General features: G+C 39.8%; 1 non-coding gene across 1 annotated transcript; it reads right to left on the bottom strand.

Annotated features, from left to right (window-relative positions):
• Positions 1–4164: 4164 nt before the first annotated feature.
• LOC133793368 (small nucleolar RNA R71) lies at positions 4165–4271 on the bottom strand. Its single transcript, XR_009874813.1, has one exon. It is a non-coding gene; the product is annotated as a small nucleolar RNA R71 (small nucleolar RNA).
• Positions 4272–20308: the final 16037 nt, after the last annotated feature.

The raw sequence follows: 20308 nt of genomic DNA, 5'->3' as shown, positions 1-20308 counted from the left end.
ATTCGTGCGCTTGCGATATATAAATTTTTAAACATACCCGTTTTGGGTCCATCATATGCCCATGGACTACAAAACATAAGTATACATATACATATCATTGCATAAAACATATCATAACATAAACATATGAGCACATATAATCTATCCTATTTTCCTTACCATAATCCAGGATATTTGAGAACAAGAACGGAATTAGAACACTCCTAAAAACCAACAGTAAGAATGGTGAGTTTCTAAAGAAAAGAGATGAAAAGAAAACTAAACAATCAAAGAAGAAACTTACCGAGAAGAACCTTAAGTTTTCAAGAAACTTAAACACCTAACCAAGAATCATAAACAACAGTTAGGATCTGAAAGAAAGAAAATAAAGAAAACTAAAGGACCATAAAGAACTGAACTTAAGGATAAGAATACCTTGAGTGATCTTATGAATTGATCTAAATCTTGATACAAAAATCTCACTATATGTCACTTCCCAAGTGTTTAGAAAAGCTTAGAATGATAAAGCTTTTAACCTAAAACTCAAGTGTTTCTCTCTATAATAACCTTAGCAACTTGGAGGCTCTGAACAAATGCTTGAAGAATGAAGAAAGTGGATGAGTACTAGGTCCTATTTATAGAGTTCAAGGAGTGAAACTAACCCCTTTTAATTTGAATAAATAAATGATTATAAAATGAAAAATATTTGAATTTTCGTTCAACAGACGCCCAGAACTCGGTCAAAATCGTTCAAAGGTAGGTCTAAGTGGTTAAGGCTATTTTTAAAATTAAAATCACAAACTTTAAAAAATACAAGAGTTGGAGCCGATATATCGCCTCCCCCATATTCCCAAGCCCCGTTTGTTCATTCGTGCAAAGTCGACGTATATTCCGTATCTTTCGTAGGCAATATATCAGCCCCTATAGCTGTGATATATCGGCATACGTTGATATATCAAACACGTATTTGCACTTTTTCAACATATTTTAAATTGAGTAAACAGCTTTGACTGAGTCATAATACGATCCTAACAGTTGTTGGAAGGTTCTAGAGCTTCTAGATCTTTCTTTTAATTAAACTATTCATCAAAATACTTAAATCCTTAATAAACAAGATTATGACAAGTGTCATGCTCTTAATGGTTCTATCTAAACCTTAGGTTATAATAAATATATTTCTAGAACAAGAAATATTAATCAAACCTTATGTTATAATTAATATTCTTAAACTATAGGTTAAACTTACAAAATCCATAACTGTTGCTACGAGTGTCCAACTAAGTCCCGGCTTGAACCAAAATCTACGGAATCTAATATACTACAAACTAATACTAACTACTACTACTATTTAGCTAGCTAAGTAAATATTATGGGACACCACAGTAACGCCTTCCCACTTCCATTTGGGAATACCTAGAGGCTGTAACAACCACGCTGGCCGCTGGTGTTTAGCCTTCACCTGCTGACAAGTTACACACCTTGCCACATAGTCAATCACATCTCTCTTCATCCCATGCCACCAATACAATGACTTTAGGTCCTGATACATCTTCGTGGCGCCTGCATGTAATGAATATGGTGTGGTATGAGATTCATCAAGGATCTCCCGTTTGATACCTACGTCCCTCGGAACACAAATTCAATCCTTGTATCTTAGTAAACCCATCTTTGTAATGGAATAGTCCTTAGCTACTTCAGCTAGGACATCCTCTCTAAACTTTATCAACTGAGAATCATTCATCTGGCCCCATCTATTCTCTCCAAAAGAGTGAACTGCAAAGTAATATTGGCCAACCAGCCCACCACCAACTTTATCCCCGCTCTAGTCATCTCTTCCACCAATTCCTTCGATATCTACTTTGAACTGAACATCTATCCTGGATCTCTTTGACTCAAAGTGTATGCAACTACATTGGCTTTCCCTGGATGGCAAATAATCTCACAATCATAATCTTTTACCAACTTCAGCCAACATCTCTATCTCATATATAAGTCCTTCTGAGTGAAGAATTACTTCAAACTCTTATGATCGGTGTATATCTCGTACTTTTTCCATACAAATAATATCGCCAAACTTTCAATGCAAATACCACCGCTGCTAACTCCAAATCGTGAGTAGGGTATCACTGTTCATATTCCTTCAGATCTCGCGATGCGTAGACAATCACCTTCCCAGCTTGCATCAGCACGCGTCCTAACCCCAATCTCGATGCATCGCAATACACCGCAAACTTACCCCCATTTGAAGGAAGGCTCAGCATCAGAGTAGTAATCAGTCGTTGCTTCAACTCTTGGAAGTTATTCTCATATTTGTCTGACCATACAAACTTTAAGTTCTTCCATGTCAATTATGTCAGTGGTGTAGCAATCTTTGAGAATCCTTCCATGAAGCGCCAATAATACCCTGCCAACCCAAGGAAACTCCTGACCTTCGAGGCCTTCCTTGGCCTCGGCCAGTTCCTAACTGCTTCAACCTTGGCTAGATCTACCTTAATCCTGCCTCCACTAATAAAGTGATCGAGGAACATCACACTTCATAAACTTGGTATACAACCAGTGCTCCCTCAATCTCTGTAATACTAACCGGAGGTGCTTATTCGAGAACATTGTCTTACCCTGCAACTGGTCATCTATCCTTGGTAGTGGTACTTATTCTTGATAGTTAGGTTGTTTAATTCCTTGTAATCTATACACATCCTCAGGGTCCCATCCTTTTTCTTTACAAACAAAACTGTCGCACCCAACGGTGAGAAGCTAAGTTTGATAAATCCCATGTCCAGTAATTCCTGTAACTGTACCTTCAACTCTGTCAGTTTTGCCGGAACCATTCTATATGGTGCCATCAACATTGGTTCTGTACCTGGGTCCAACTCAATGACGAACTCAATTTCCCAATGTAGTGGCAGTCCTGGTAAGTCCTCAAGGAACACATCTAAGAACTCACACACCAATCTGGTCTCCTCTGGTCCCATTGGTATGATCTTAGTGGTATCCACCACACTAGCTAGGAATCCTATACAACCTCCTTGTAATAGGTCTCTAGCCCTCAAAGCTGATATCATAGGAATACGGGGTCCATGCACAGTGCCAACAAAAACAAAGGGGGTCCTAACCCTCAGGCTCAAAAGTCACCATCTTCTTCTTGCAGTCTATAGTCGCCCCATACCTGGCTAACCAATCCATTCCCGTTATCATGTCAAAATAATCCATACCTAACTCAATTAAATTCACTGATAGTTCTCTATTTTCCACCACCACTGGTAATTACCTAACCCATCTCCTAGAGATTACCAGCTCCCCTATAGGCAATAAAGTCCCAATCCCCACCATATAATAGTCAGAGGGTCTAGAAAATCTATCAATTACTCTACTAGAAACAAATGAGTGTGTAATGATAACTCTTGAATAAAGAGTCATTTTTCATATCACAAAACAGTGAACTGATATCACAACAAGTTTTTTGCACCGTTTCCAGGGATTGAAATTAAAATTTTGTGTATTATTAATTACTTTGTAATTTGTGTTTTCTTAGTTTGTACTAATCTTCTTTCCTTGATCTTGTGCTTTGCTAGATTGATTCCATTGCATGAATGAGCATCAAGACATTAAGCTAGACCCAATTGACCTTGAGATTGAACGTACATTTCAAAGAAGGCCAAGGGAACATCGGGCTCAACTTCACCTTCCTATGGCTCAAGAAGGTGTAGGGGTTGAAGAAATTAGAGCTCAATCCATGCTTAATGCGACTATTAGAGTTGTTAATGATGTAGCCAATGCTTTGAATACTACTAATGAAATTGTTATGGTCGATGATATAAGAGGGCCACAAGGGAGTACACTGCCCCAATGTTTAATGAGCTGAATCCTGGTATTGTTAGGCCTTAAATTCAAGCAGCTTAATTTAAGTTGAAGCCCATGATGTTCCAAATGTTGTAGGCAGTGGGTCAATTTAGTGGGTTTCCTACAGAGGATCCTCATCTCCATCTTCGTTTATTTTTGGAGGCGAACGATTCATTCAAGTTGCAAGGCGTTACTAAAGAAACCTTGAGGTTGAAGTTGTTTCATTTTTCTGTAAGGGACAAAGCTAGAGCTTGGCTTAATACACTTCCTTCTGACTCAGTGACTACGTGGCATGAGCTAGGTGAGAAATTTTTAATGAAGTACTTTCCTCCAACGAAAAATGCTAAGTTTTGGAATGAGATTATTTGTTTTCGACAGTTGGAGGATGAGTCGGCGTGTGATGCTTGGGAGAGGTTCAAAGAGTTATTGAGGATGTGTCCACATCATGGTACTCCTCATTGCATTCAAATGGAGACTTTTTACAATGGTCTCAATGCCTCCACACGCATCATTTTGGATGATTTGGCAAATGGGGCTATTCTTTCTAAGTCTTACAATGAAGCATATGAGATTTTGGAGCGGATTGCCAACAATAATTACCAATGGTCTAATGGAAGCGCCCCAATGAGAAGGAAAGTAGTGGGTATTCATGAAGTAGATGCTTTGATAGCTTTGACCGCTCAAGTTTCAACTATGACCAAGCTTTTGAAGACCATGAGTATGGGGAGTAACTTACAACCAACTCCTATTGATTTGGGAGCTAGTATTAATTTGATGCCCATGGCCATTTTTAAGAAGTTGGGAATTTGAATTTGAGAAGCAAGGCCAACTACACTCACTTTTAAATTAGTTGACCGTTCTTTGGTGCATCCGGAGGGAAATATTGAAGACGTTCTAGTACATGTTGACAAATTCATTTTTCCGGCAGATTTTATTATTCTGGACTATGACGAAGAAAGGGAGGTTCCAATCATTTTGGGGAGATCACTCTGTAATGACCCAAAATCACTATTAAGGCTTAAGGTCCTTGATTAGCGTACCAGGAGGGCATAATGGGTTTAATTGTGATTTAATTGATTAAATGCATGACTATGTGATATGCATGATTATATGATTATATGGATATGTGAAATGCATGTTTATGAGTATTAATATGCATGTGGGCAATGTTTAGCTTATAAGGACATATTTGTAATTTTGGCCCGTTGAGGGCATAAATGTGATTATTTGTGGTAAATTGTTGAGACCACATTATTATGTGGATATATTTGCAACATATGGCTCGAGACGGACCTAGTGAGTGGATTGACGAAATAGTCACGGTGGGGATTTATACCCGGCTCGAGGGAGCCCGGGGGTATTTTCGGGAATTTAGAAAATATATTGGGGATTATTAGACATTGGGTAAATAATTGGTGATTAATTGGATGACGAGATTTAAGTGATAAATATTAGGAACACTCGAGGAGTTAGCAGGAATTAGGAGAAAAATGACTCTTATACCCATAGGGGCTATTTGAGGATTAGAGAACCTAGGAGGGTAAAATAGTATTTTCTTAAAATCTAAGGATATACTCAGAATTTAGGCTGTAGGAAACTAGAAGCAGAAAAATCAATTTGAAGGCTCCCTCATCTCTCTCACATTCTTCCTCTTCCTCACTTCCTCTTGTTGAACATTGAAGCTAAGATGATCAAAAAATCATTAGATTGGGCTTTGGTTGGAGTTCTTGGAAGGAAAACAGAAGGAAAGATAGGGGATTTCTACTAGGAGTTGGAGCTAGTAAATAGGCTAGAACTCAGTCCTAATTGAGGTAAGAACTTTGACCTTAATCTTTGAGTTTTGATGGATTGGTTTAGGTAAATTATAGGTTCTTGGGTATGAAAATTGATGATGTGTTACACTAAGATTATGGGGTAATTATGGCTAGTGAGAATGTCTTAGTGGGAGTGGCTAAGGATTATTCCATTTCTGAGGTGGGATTGTTACGGTATCAAGGACGGATCTGTGTTTCGACAGATATGGGGATTAGACGAGAGATATTGGATGAATCACATACTATGCCGTACTCAGGATCTACGAACATTGTATTTGTGGCCCGGGATGAAGAAGGATGTGGTGGAGTACGTGGCTAAATGCTTGACCTGTTAGCAGGTGAAGGCTGAGCATTAGTGATCTACAGGGTTGCTACAACCTTTGGGTATTCCTGAGTGGAAATGGGAGGATATTACGATGGACTTTGTGGGAGGTTTACCCAGGACTGTGGGGCTTCATGACTCGGTGTGGGTGATAGTGGATAGACACACCAAGTTAGCTCACTTTCTGCCAGTGAGGACGACTTATACTGTGGACCAGTATGTAGAGTTGTATGTGAGGCAGATCGTATGTCTCCATGGGGTTCCTAAGTCTATAGTGTCTGACCGGGAACCTATCTTTACCTCCAAGTTTTGGGGTGGGTTGCAGAAGGCTATGGGGATTTAGTTGAAGTTCAGCACGGCTTTTCATCCTCAGACTAATGGACAGTGTGACAGGACGATTTAGGTGTTGGAGGATATGCTTAGAGCATGTATGATAGACTTTGAAGGATCTTGGAGTAAGTATCTTCCGTTGATTGAGTTTTCATACAACAACAATTATCAATCAACAATTGGAGTAGCTCCAGACGAGATTTTATATGGGAGGATATGTAGATCGCCCATTCATTGGGATGAGACGGGTGAGAGAAAGTATTTGGGACCGGACATGGTTCAGAAGACTAATGAGGCTATCAAGAAGATCCGAGCTCGAATGCTTGCTTCACAGAGCAGATAGAAAAGCTACGCTGATCCTAAGTGTAGGGACGTGGAATTCCAGGTAGGGGACCGCATGTTTCTGCGAGTTTCACCACTGCAATGGGTGAGAAGGTTTGGGAAGAAGGGCAAGCTAAGCCCTAGATTTATTGGACCCTTTGAGATCCCGGAGAGGATCAGGCAGGTGACTTACATGTTAGCTTTGCCACCATCATTGCTGGGAGTTCATGACGTAATCCATGTTTCTATGCTTCAAAAGTACGTTTCAGATACAACGCATGTGTTGAAGTATGAAGACTTGGAATTGTAGACATATTTTTCTTATGAGGAACAGCTGGTTCAGATCTTAGACATGAAAGATAAGGTTCTACGGAACAAGAGGATTCCTTTGGTTAAAGTGTTATGTAGGAATAGCAAGGTCGAGGAAACGAACTGGGAGCTTTAGTTAGCAATGCAGGATCAGTATCTCAAATTATTCAGGTAAATTTCGAGGACGAAATTCTCAGTAGGAGGGGATGGTTGTAACGACCCAAAATCACTATTAAGGATTAAGGGCCTTGATTAGCATGACGAGAGGGCATAATGGGTTTAAGTGTGATTTAAATGATTATATTCATGACTATGTGATATGCATGATTATATGGATTATATGGATATGTGAAATGCATGTTTATGAGTAATAATATGCACGTTGGCCTTGTTTAGCTTATAAGGGCATATTTGTAATTTTGGCCCGTTGATTGCATAAATGTGATTATTTGTGGTAAATTGTTGAGACCACATTATTATGTGGATATATTTGCAACATATGGCTCGAGACGGAACTAGTGAGCGGATTGGCGAAATAGTCATGGCGGAGATTTATACCTGGCTCGGGGGAGCCCGAGGATATTTTCAGGAATTTAGAAAATATATTGGGGATTAGTAGACATTGGGTAAATAATTGGTGATTAATTGGATGACGAGATTTAAGTGGTAAATATTAGGAACACTTGAGGAGTTAGCGGGAATTAGGAGCAAAATGACTCTTATACCCCTAGGGGCCATTTGAGGATTAGAGAACCTAGGAGGGTAAAAAATATTTTCTTAAAATCTAAGGATATACTCAGAATTTAGGCTGGAGGAAACTAGAAGCAGAAGAATCAATTGGAAGGCTCCCTCATCTCTCTCACGTTCTCCCTCTTGCTCACTTCCTTTAGTTGAACATTGAAGCTAAGGTGATCAAAAGGGCATTAGCTTGGGCTTTGGTTGGAGTTCTTGGAAGGAAAATAGAAGGAAAGCTAGGGGATTTCTAGCTGGGAGTTGGAGCTGGTAAACAGGGAGGAACTCCGTCCTAATTGAGGTAAGAACTTTGACCTTAATCTCTAAATTTTGATGGATTTGTTTAGGTAAATTATAGGTTCTTGGTTATGAAAATTGATGATGTGTTAGATTGAGATTATGTGGTAGTTATTGCTAGTGAATTGGGATATTGATTCTGGTATTATAGCTAAGCTTTTGGGTGATTAAAATGTGTAATTTAGTTATGAATTCATAGCTGAATTGAAGGGATAAGTTGGGAAAAAATTATGGGTAGAACTTGGGTGTTCTTGGCTGGGAGATGGAGGAGAAAACCCAGGTTTTCTCTAAGTTCGAAGGGCGCACCACGACCCAGCCTGGGGGGCGCCGTGGCGCGTGTGGCCCTTCAGGCTTGGGTTGCTCTCTGACTTGAGGCAAGTTGCGACTTGCTAAGCCAAGTCGCGACCCGCCTGGGATTTCGGCCTTGGAAGTGTTTCAAGAATTGTTAGGGCTCGAGGGTTCGAACCAAGGTGCTCGGGACAATTTCTACTACCTGGTTTAGTAGAAATTGAGGTCCCGGAGGCTAGTTTCTGTCTCTTAGGTATTTTATTTCTCTTAGATGTTGATGAATAGAAATGGACTTTGTGACTAGGTTCATCGCCAAGGCTTGGAGCTAAGGACCATGCTCGGAACCATTTCGCATTCTCTACTCAGAATTAAAGGTAAGAAAACTCCACCTGTTTATGTGGCTATGTTGGGACTAGGGTTCCCTATATTTGAATACAATGTTGTATGATTATGACATGCCGTGTTAGCATGAAATAAACGGACTATGAGTGCCAAAATTGATATTTACGCATAGAACGCGTCTCGACCACTGAGAGCTGAGGTTAGCTAAACAATCACTAAGCTCAACCTAAGCGAACCAAAGTCAGTGGGTTAAATAGAGGATGCGGCCTAAGGGTGCCAACTTTGGGTATTGTATTCTGACTATGATGTGTTTACTGTTGTTAAGTTGTTGCCTATAGCATGTTGATTGCTGGTTTGAATGGTTTGTGATTTGTTGATTTCTAGCACTTATTATGTGTCTATCATAAGGTGTTGAATTCCTAGTTAACTGCTTTATGGATCATTTGGTTGTTTGTATTGTTTTGATCTGTATTATGGTTTTTTTGCCGGGCCTTGGCTCACGGGTGCTACGTGGTGCAGGTAAAGACAAGGGTAAGGTGGACCAATTTTGAGTTGGAGAGCTATAGGGTAGGATGTACATAGTCAGCTGCTCGTCCGCCATAGCCGAGGGATTGAACAGGGACAGGAAAACCTAAAATGTGTATTTTGCCATTAGAGTGGCTTGTGAATGTATATGACTTTTGAAATTTTGTAATTGTCCTTTAAACCCTATTTTTGGGATCCCATGTACCAAACATTTATCTAAATGAAAATTTATCTATTTATGACCAAAATCTTTTAACCCTAACTCGAGTATGGTTTTAGGGTCACATTTTCAACTAAACGACTTGGTTAGCAAGTCTTGCACATTTATAAACACACAGTGTAACGGTCTTGGCTATCCAGGGTGTTACACACTCCTTGCCACTAGGAGGACTTTGATAGATGTTGAAAAAGGAGAGCTCACCATTCGAGCTCAAGATGAACAAGTAACATTCAAGGTTTTTAATCCTATATGCTCTCCAAATGAAGTTGAAGCTCGTGTTAGCCATAAGTGCTTCCAACTCCGAGATGATTGAAAAGATGCATGAAAAGCATAACATGGGAAAAGGTCCCTTTTGAAGAAATTGAGAAAGGTGGTGAGTCATGGAAAAGTAAGGAAGAAGAACCACCCCATATTGGAAGTTGGGCATAGAATTTTTTTCTCAAGCTATCTAATGAAATCAAGGTGTGATGGTGGGATCTTAGTGAACAAAGTGTATCCCAATGGTGTGGTGGAATTATATGATGAGCATTTGGGGAGAACATTTAAGGTGACAAGGAAATGAACAAAATTTGGGGGAAGCGAGGTTGAGCAATACAACACCTCTATTTCCTTGAAAGATCATTAGAAAGAAAATAAATTGTGAAGTTTAGGTTAGCTTCAGTGGATGGAGGTAGTCAAGCTCATCCACTGCTCAGCCTTGAGTGGATCTGGTCCTTCTTCAAAGGTAGGAGGATGTTGCTTCCTAAATCGTTCATATAACGACTCACACGTGTATTCAACCTCTGGTTGTTGCACAACTAATCCCACAGCAGGTGCCATGACTGGTGCATCACTCCCTGATGGAACTTGTTGTCTCAATAAGCGGATCTCCCCTTCTTGAATCTGGAGTCTGGCTTGCGTATCAGCAAGCATTTGCTACCAATTCCCAGGGACTGGCGGAGGGTTTCTACCCTGGTTACCATCTCTAGCCTCGATCTCAGTGCCAACTAGTCAAACTGATTTCCTTGGAGGCATAACTCTCCAAGTATATCTGCAATCAAAGACTCGGTTGATCTGGTAATGATAACAGGTTTTAGAAGTCACCCCACAGTCCAACACCAACGATTAAGCAAATACATGCAACCACAATGCTAAAAACATTTCTATAATGCTAACGTACAATAGCAATGATAATAAGCATGCCTTTTCATGTATACATAACAGTCAAGGGCCAAGCCCCATCAATATATTTCATGCTTCCTATGCTAACATATAATTACAACATAGCTATTTCAGTTAAAAAATCATAATATATTCAAATCATTGTTACCCAGCCATGAGTCGACCTTTTCTTTGGCAGCGAGTGCTCATGCCCAACCTATCTTCAAGATTAATTAAATATTGGCAGCTCTGATACCAAGTTGTAACACCTAAATAACCAGGACTTTTACGTTGGGTGTTTAAAATTGTGCTTAACTCGTTAAGCGAGTCATTTGGATTAAAACGTGCAATTAAGGTTACTTAAGATTTGGTATAAAAGTTTTTGATTAAAATTTGGCAACTTTTCATTAAAAACTTTAGTACATAACACGGGATCCCAAAGAAAAAAAAAGTTTTAAAATGTTGATACAAAGAAAAATAAATGAAGTACATAACATATGTCCTAAGCGGCAAAACCACTAAACCCTAGCTTTCTAAAAATAGCCTCGACTGGGGAAGTTGAGCAGGCTATCTATGTACACGCCGCCCCCAAAGCTCTCCAACTTAATGCTGGTCCAACTTCCTTTTGCCCTTACCTACACCATGTAGCACCCGTGAACCGAGGCCCAGTAAAAAAACTCAAATAAACAAATACAGATAATCAACAGATCATAGATAGCAAGCTTAGCAGTAATAAACATACTCAAGAAGGCTTTCAATGCAATTACATGACCATAGGATCAAATGAGTGCATATCGCACTTCTAATGGCTCAGCCATACGACCTTCATTCCACATTCTTATGTCGATCATGGCCTTAAGTCGAGCTTTTCAACCAGATTCAATCAAATGAACAATTCATACATAAGATAACATTCACAATTAAAAAGATATTCGAAAATATGATTATAGTCATACTTAATAACTGGGGCTCAAGCCCTAATCACAATCCGAGTGCAGTTTTCTTACCTCAAGTCCTAAGCAGATAGCGTATGGTGATCTCGAGCATGATCCTTACTCCCAAGCCTAATGGTATAACCTATTCACAGCATAATAATGGATAATCATCAAGAAGTAAACCAATTAAAAGCTTCAAGAATGATTCATAGCCTCCAGGACCTCGAATTCTACTAAATCGGGTAGTATAATCCTTCCCGAGCCTTTAGGTTTGGGTTCCCGTACTAAAAAAACCCTATTTGGAAAATTTTCCTCATTTGTGCCATGACGCTCTACAAGTCAGAGAGCCCTCCAAGCCATTTCAATGGAAACGCGCCACAACGCAGCCCACCAGGCGCCAAGGTGATTCACAGAACCGCCCCAGCCTCTAAGTTTATGCGGGCCACGATGTAGCCCTGTGAACCCAGATTTTCCAACATTTTCTCCGAGCCAAATACCTTAAAACTCACCCTAATTAACCACCAAAGTCCCAATTAAGCCTAAGACTCCCAACAACACAACATAAGCAACATATAATCTCCAAGAACCAAACAAAATTCTCTCTACAAATCAAAACAATCCAACAAGTTTAAAAATTATAAAAGCTTAAACCACACCAGAATTTCTTCAAAAATAGAGTAAATCTTACCTCAAATGAACAACTTCGACCTCAAGCTGCTTCCTAGCCCACTCCCCAACTTCAAGATTCCCAGCCTTTCTCCTAAAAAATTAAAAAATCCCTAAGTGCCTCAAGAGAGAGAGAAATGAGAGAGAGAAAGAGTTGATGGACTGTTGAGTGTTATGTTCTCTGATTTCATACTTAGCTTCATCAGACCTCTAGTAACTAAGGTAATCCAAGGCTAGGGAAAAGACCATAACGCCCCGAGCCTAAATCCTTGCTCATTAATGTCCCTCAAGGGCAATATCGTCATTTACCACATTTTCCCTCTAAACCTCAAATTCCACTTAAGATTCCCAATTAATCCCGCTAATCTTCCAGACGCTATTATTTTCCCTTACTAATAATTCATACTCTAATATCCCCGCTAACTCACCAAATTACTAAAATACTCCTAGGCTCACCCCGAGTCGGGTATAACTCCCCATTGTGACTTTTCCGCAAAATTTCTCACAAGGATCACCTTGTGTCACACATCTCAAATATATCCATATAATAATGTGGTCTCACTCACAAAGCACATATATCCCAAACCAGAAACATCAATGCCCTGAGTTGCGAAGAGTTTCATACTCTGTTTAATGAGAAATACTACAATGATGCCATCAGGGCTGGTAAAGCTGAAGAGTTCATCAGATTACTTCAGGGAAGTTGATAGTGACTGAATATGCTCTGAAGTTTGATAGATTGGAAACGTTTGCCATGGAGCTGGTGCCCACTGATGGGACCAAAAGGGAGAGGTTCTCCAGGGGCTACAACCTAGACCAGCCTGGCATGTTCGTATCACCATTGTGGCTGGAGTTACAACTTATGCACAGATGGTGGAGAAGGCGCTCACAGCTGAGAGCGCAGAAAACAAGATATGGTAGGATAATGCAGCCAGAAGATAGTTGAGGAGGACAGGTCCTCCATTTGTTGGTTCAAGTAGAGGTGGAGGCCCTAGTGATCAGAAGGAGACGGTTCCTGATACCTTCCCAACTCTAGGTCCTGATAGGTGACCACGAGGTATTACAATGGGTCGTCAGGGTGGCAGTGAGGCCTGGTAGACTTATCTTGAGTGCCCTAGGTGCAAGAGACGCCATTTGGGGGAGTGTAGGGAAAATGCCTGTTTCTTATGTAGGACAGTGGGTCATTTCAAGAAAGATTGCCCTAAAGCAAGAAAGGAAGAACCCAGAAAGGCGGACAGCTCGGCCCCAGCTCGAGTGTTCACATTGATACAAGCAGAAGCTGAGGCTTCACCCTCAGTAGTTATAGGTCAGCTTATTAGTGTTGGAACCCCTTATATTGTTTTGATTGATTTTGGTGCTACACATTCTTTTGTTGCTAGTATAATTATTGATAGACTGTGTAGACCATGTGATTATTATACTGTGGGGTTCGGAACCTTATTACCCACTGGGGAGTTAGTAGATCCAAGAGATGGGTCAGATTTTTTCCAGTGGCAGTGGAGGGCAGATAGTTGTCAGTGGATTTGATAGAGTTAGTTATGACTGACTTTGACATGATTCTGGGTATGGACTGGTTAGTGAAGTATGGGGCAACCATAGATTGCAGAAGGAAGATGGTCACCTTTGAGCTTGAATGTGAGGATCCTTTTGTGTTTGTTGGTACTGTGCATGGACCTCACATACCTATGATTTCTGTTTTGAGGGCTATAGATCTATTGCTAGGAGGTTGCATAGGATTCTTACCCAGTGTGGTTGACACCACTCAGGTCATGCTAGTGAGACCAGACTAGTCTATGAGTTTCTGGATGTGTTTCCAGAAGATCTACCAGGGTTACCACCACACAAAGAGATTGAGTTTGTGATAGAACTAACACCAGGGACGGAGCCAGTGTCTAGAGCACCTTACAGAATGGCCCCAGCAAAGTTAAAAGAATTGAAAGTACAGTTGCAAGAGCTATAAGATTTGGGTTTTATCATACCTAGTTTCTCACCTTGAGGGTGTGCCAGTTTGTTTGTGAAGAAGAAAGATGGTTCTCTGAGGATGTGCATTGATTATAGAGAATTGAATAAGTTAACCATTAAGAACAAGTATCCTCTGCAAAGGATAGATTATATGTTTGATCAGTTACAAGGTAAAAGGGTATTCTCAAAGATAGACCTTCGTTCTGGTTATCATCAGTTGAGGGTCAAAGAAGTAGACATACCAAAGACTGCTTTTGCACTAGAAATGGGCATTATGAGTTCTTATTCATGTCTTTTGGATTGACTAATGCCCCAGCTGCTTTTATGGATTTGATGAACATAGTGTTCAAGGATTATTTGGACCAGTTTGTGATCGTCTTCATCGATGATATTTTGGTTTATTCTCAGTCAAATTCAGAACATGAGCAACATCTAAGATTGGTTCTATAGAGACTAAGAGAGGATAGATTGTTTGCAAAGTTCAAGAAATGTGAGTTCTGGTTATCTCAGGTATCTTTCCTTGGGTATCTTTCCTCGGTTATCTCGATAATCTATGCACATCTTCATGCTCCTGTCATTCTTCTTGATAAAAAGCACTGGTGCACCCCAAGGCGAAAAACTTGGTCTAATGAAACCCTTGTCTAAAAGCTCTTGTAGTTATATCTTTAATTCCTTAAGCTCCATCGGTGCTGTGGATGCCAAAAATCCTCCAAATAAGAAATCTCTAGTCCCTGATTAGAACAGAGGGATAAAGGCCACTTAATCATGCAATTGGACTCGAGCTTGTAGGCCCTTTTTGAATACAGGAGATTGTCTCATGAGAAATGTGGATGCTCGAAATTCAACAGTTATAAAAAGGCCAAAAGCGCGTGGTAGGCTCCCATAAACGCCTCATGGGTACGCTCGATATGCTACGGGCATATCGCACCAACTGTTTTAGGGACCCATCTCGCGCCCATGCACGACACGGCCTCGCGTGCCCCCGCACCATGGCCTCGCACGCCACCAAGGCCCCGCACCACGGCCTCGCGCAGCCACGCCCGCACACCAGGCGGCCTCGCTCCTCAGCAGGCCCTCGACCTCGTGTAGCCACACCCGCACACCAGGCGGCCTCGCGCCACAACAGGCCCTCGGCCTCGCGCAACCATGCCCGCACATCAGGCGGCCTCGCGCCCCAGCAGGCCCTGGGCCTCGTGCAGCCACGCCCGCACACCAGGTGGCCTTGCGCCCCAGTAGGCCCTCGTCCTTGTGCAGCCACACCTGCACACCAGGTGGCCTCGTGCCCCAGCAGGCCCTCGACCTCGCGCAGCCACGCCCGCAGCATCAGGTGACCATGCGAATGGGGGCACGCGTCAAAGGAGCCTCACCCCCAAGGGCCACGCATACCTAGTGGCCTCGTGTGCCTCGCCTTGTGCACCGGCCACGTAAAAGGCCTCAAGAGACATAGCCTCCACTAAACACCCTTCGACCATATACCGGGGGCCTCGTAGTGTGGGGGCTGCAAAGTGATGGTTTCACAAGATGAGACCCTCATCCCATTTGTAGGCATCATGCTTCATCACACACGCAGCAGGCCCCGTTCAAGAGGCCTTACCTCTCTTCCTGAGGTAAGTGCCACCATCGGGGCACCACTCTCCCTATGAATCACATAAGATGAAGAGCAATAGGAGAGACCCAATAACTATTAGGTATAGAGCCAATAGGGGAATAGATGACTGAGTATATCGTTCATGTCAACACACTAGCTTCCCTACACTTAGTAGGATGTGGAATAGCCTTGAGCAGATACATGCCTTGGAGAGGCGAGAATAACCATCGGGTACATAGTACCTGTACGTGTACGGGTGCATGACGTACAACCATGAGGAGGACAGAAGCATGACCCTGACACCTGTATCACACAGGTAGTGGAGATACGGATTTGTACAGAGAGTGGAGGCACTATATGCATGCCTCTGACTATGTACCAGGCTGACACTATGATCTTCTGCTCCACCACTCTTCCCATACCACTACCACCTATGCTATTACCCTGATAGTGTACTTATGTACTATTTTGTCCCAAGGGACCACCATGTATAAGGGGCCATTAGAGCCCAGCTATAAAAGGAGCTTGACCCCTCAAAATGAGGGGTTGGAAAATGGATTGTAAGCAGAGGCTATTGAGAAATATACCAAGACTTGCTCCATCATTTATCTGTGTTTACTTTTCCTTAAAGTTTATTCTCAGTTCTTATATAAACATCACCTGACTTACCTTTGAGTTTTCTGATCTAATTTCGTTGACGAGATTTCACCGTCAACAGGTGCCATCCTATATGGAGTTTTTGATATTGATCTCGTTTCCGATGCCAACTCTATTTCAAACTTGATCTCCCTACTCGGGGTAATCCCGGTAGATCTTTTGGAAGTACCTCAGGAAATTCACATATTATGTGCACATTCTTTGGTTCGAGTTGCGTCTCTCGTGACTTGTCTACTATACTGGCTAGAAATGCCTGGCAACCGCTACTGATTAAACGTTGAGCTTTGAGAGTTGAGACTATCGTATGCGTGTTCTAGAAATTACTCCTCTATAAGTGAACATCTCCCCATCTTCTGTTTGAAAATTGACTGTCTTACCCATTGCAGTTAATTGTTGCCCCATATTTTGCTAACCAATCCATTCCTAATATCATATCATAGTCCTTAAGGTTTAACTTGATCAAATCTACTGGTAATTCTCTTCCTTCGATTCTAACTACAATGCTACGCACCCTTCTACTAGATAACATTCTTTCCCCCGAGGGTAATTTCGTGACAAACTTATCTCTAAAAAGTTCGCATGGATTATCTTAGCTATCAATCATATTCATAGAGACAAAGGAATGTGTCGCTTCTGAATTGAATAAAACATTGAATTTCTTGCCAGAGATTGTGATCTGACCCGATACTACTGTATTGCTAGTTTCTGCTTCACCTTATGTAAGAGCGAAAACTCTGGCTGGTATTAGCTTTTCGTCCTTGTTTTGGTCTCTCAATTTTGGGTAGTCTTTCTTGAGATGACATTCGTCTCCACAATTGAAGCAACCTCTAGTCTTATATCGACATTCTCCTAAATGTTTTCTCTACATATTAGGAATTTAGGATATTCTACGTAAGGCTTCTTATTCCCGTTGCCTTCCGACGTAGTTTTCCATTTCTTATCTGCCTTTTGGTTATGACCATCATCGTGTTTCCTTTTGTGGTCATTTTGTTCTTGATTGTTTTTCTTGGCGTCCTTCCTAGCCATTCATTCTTTCCAGATTTTATCCTCTGCTTACTCGACTTCCCAAGCTATTTCTAACATTTTTCGTGTATGTGGTTATTCCCCAAACCAACTTTACGTCTCGGGCTATCATTGGCTTCAACCCTTTTACAAATCTTTGAATTTGTAACGTCTCAGTGGGTACCATGTCAGTTGCGGACTTGGCCAGTCGATCAAATTTTCTTGTGTATTTCATCACAGTCAAATTCCCTTGAGTTAACGCAATGAATTCGTCCACCCTTGTGGCTAGAATTGTAGGGCTGTAGTATTTATTATGGAATACTTGGATAAACTCTTCCCAAGTCATGACATTGACATCTCAGGTCTGCTTCACTATATCCCACCAGATGCGGGTGTCTTTCTTGAGTAAGCTTGAGGAGCATGAGACTCGGTCCTTGTTTCCTAAGAAAATATGTTCCAATATGGATTCTACTGAACAAAGCCATTCTTCGGCTTCTTTCTTGTCCTCTTTCCTGTTTGATTTCTTATTCATTCAATCTTATGGATCTTCTTAACTCCTGCTCCATTTTCTCCCCGAAAGAGAAAATTGTCAAAACTAAGACAAACAAACAAAAATTATAACCTAGCCTATTGTACTACAGTCTATTAGGTCCATCTATCTATGAAAACTATCCTATTACAATTAAGTCCAACTCGGGTAAATGGGCCTTAACAATTGAATCTTCCATGGAGGAGAGCTGGGTTCAGTATATCGTACCCACTACTCAGACCCCTAACTTCCACTTGGACCCAAAAGACAGGAATTTCAACCTGTTATTCATTTTAATTAGATCCAATCTAATAATGCAGAGCAAATGGGCCTTCACAAATGGCCTAACCCATAAGAGATGAATTTAACCCTTATACTTTCAATTGAATCAATTTTAACATTTACTAACAATATAAATAAAAGGAAAGAAATAACATGTTTTATTAAAATAAGAATTTAATTACAAACTAGTGGAAAACTTCTAAAAAAATAGCATAAAATAAAACTTAACGATGTGTCCTTATATTCCTCTAATCCTCCACATCGGATCCTTCTTCTAGCATATCCTCAGTAAAGTCCTCATAATCTTCTTGGGTGTAGATAAATCTTGAAGTGAAAGGAACTTGACTTAGAAATCCTTCCCTACGATTGTCTTATTACTGATGAACCATTTCTCCTATTTCTCCATATGGTAGGATTATATCTTCAAATATTCTAAAATTTCATGCAAACCTATCCATAAATGTATAATACTTATCTTGAATAGGTACGTTATGATAAAAAAAAACCTCATTCCATGCTATCTACAAGCTTGGATCTGCTAATGGTAATTTAAGTGCATAAGGACTAAAAAAAATTCATGCATTTTATTCTTATAAATACTCTTTCGAACTCTGATACATCTTCATGGTCTTTGATTCTCCTTTTGGTTTTTATTGATCAAATCAGAGATTATACGCAGCGGAACAACAATGAAATTATTAGTTTAATCCCATAAGATTTCTAGATCCACTTCTTCACATGCATATATATATATATATTGAATCAAATACATGAATAGAAAAATGACCTCAGGTCCTTCCTTGCTGCTATCTTTTTGTATGGCTAAATCCTTGAGATCTCACACCAAGATCTTCAAAAATGTTCTCAGCACACAAAGAACGAGTGTGGGCTCGCTATACAAACAATAGGCAAAAAAAAACTACTTATCAGATGTTCTCAACACATGAGATCTGATAAAGTTTGGACCTAGGTTTTGTGAAGAACGGTGACTTTTGTTTGTATCACTATTCTCTTTCCCTGAGAGAGATTTATAGATATTTTTCTATCCATGAATAGTTACGTTCTGAAAAACTGATATCCTATATTTAATATATCCAATATATTAAAATAAAATCTTAGTTATTTTAAACAATTTGAAAATAACTAATCCGTTATAAGATTTTTGTTTAAATAATAATATTTTAATCAAATTACAATATCTCATTATTTATTTAATATTTAAATAACTAAAATTGTGGAACCTAGAAACTGATCACAGTCTCTTATGCGTGTAGCACAGTGACTGTGCCCTGTGCTACACGTGTACCACATGCCAGTGATGGCATGTGATTTTTCCCAATTTTTATTATTATTTAAATACCAAAAATCCCAAAAATAAATTAATTCAAAATTAATTATATTTTTGTTAAATCAAATAATTAATTAATTACACATAATTAAACAATAATTATGTTTGATACATAGAAAATTATTTTACTTATCACATAAGTCCTTTTTGCCCATTTTTGTATTTACCTTTGTCAGTGATTGTTTGAGTCATTTCGGGGACCATGGACCTATAACATTAAGCTCCAATAAATAAACTAAATAATTAAACTCTTTAATTATAATAGTTAATTTATTAATTCTGATATTACTCCACTATAAATTCAGAATTGCACTCTTTATGTTATAGATATACTTTTACATAAATATTTTCTTAAGTCGTCCATTGATATAACCATCTTACAATAGTTCAACCCTCTAATTAATTAGTTCATAAATTAGAATGGAATAATTACCATTTTACCTTTCTAATTTACTTCTTATTCCTTAAGTACCATTAATTCACTAGTGAATAATTAATCTATAATCTAATTATAGATTTAAGCTCAAAATCATTCAGTTCCAGAATTAACCCTTAAGGGAACTAATATACGATCCGTTAGGAAAGATTAGATTCTGTATTGTTGATACATGTTCCGAGCCATCCATGATATTAAATCTCCAAAACAAAAGTCATTAGCCTCATTCTTTGAAGAGACCTTAACGAATGAATCAAAAGATTTAATAAACATGAATAGGAGTTCATGAACACTCAGGATTTAGGTTGATCTATAAATGATCATTAGTTATTATATGAATTACAAGTCTTTATTGTTAAATGGTTTTTGGATAAAGACTTTAATTCATATCGGTCCATGTCATATATAATCATATTATATAAAGCACATTTACCGAGATGTCTT

Source organism: Humulus lupulus, chromosome 7, assembly GCF_963169125.1.
Source record: "Humulus lupulus chromosome 7, drHumLupu1.1, whole genome shotgun sequence".
NCBI lineage: Eukaryota > Viridiplantae > Streptophyta > Magnoliopsida > Rosales > Cannabaceae > Humulus > Humulus lupulus.
The sequence above is the reverse complement of the archived record's forward strand: the minus strand, read 5'-3'. Positions and strand labels throughout refer to the sequence as shown.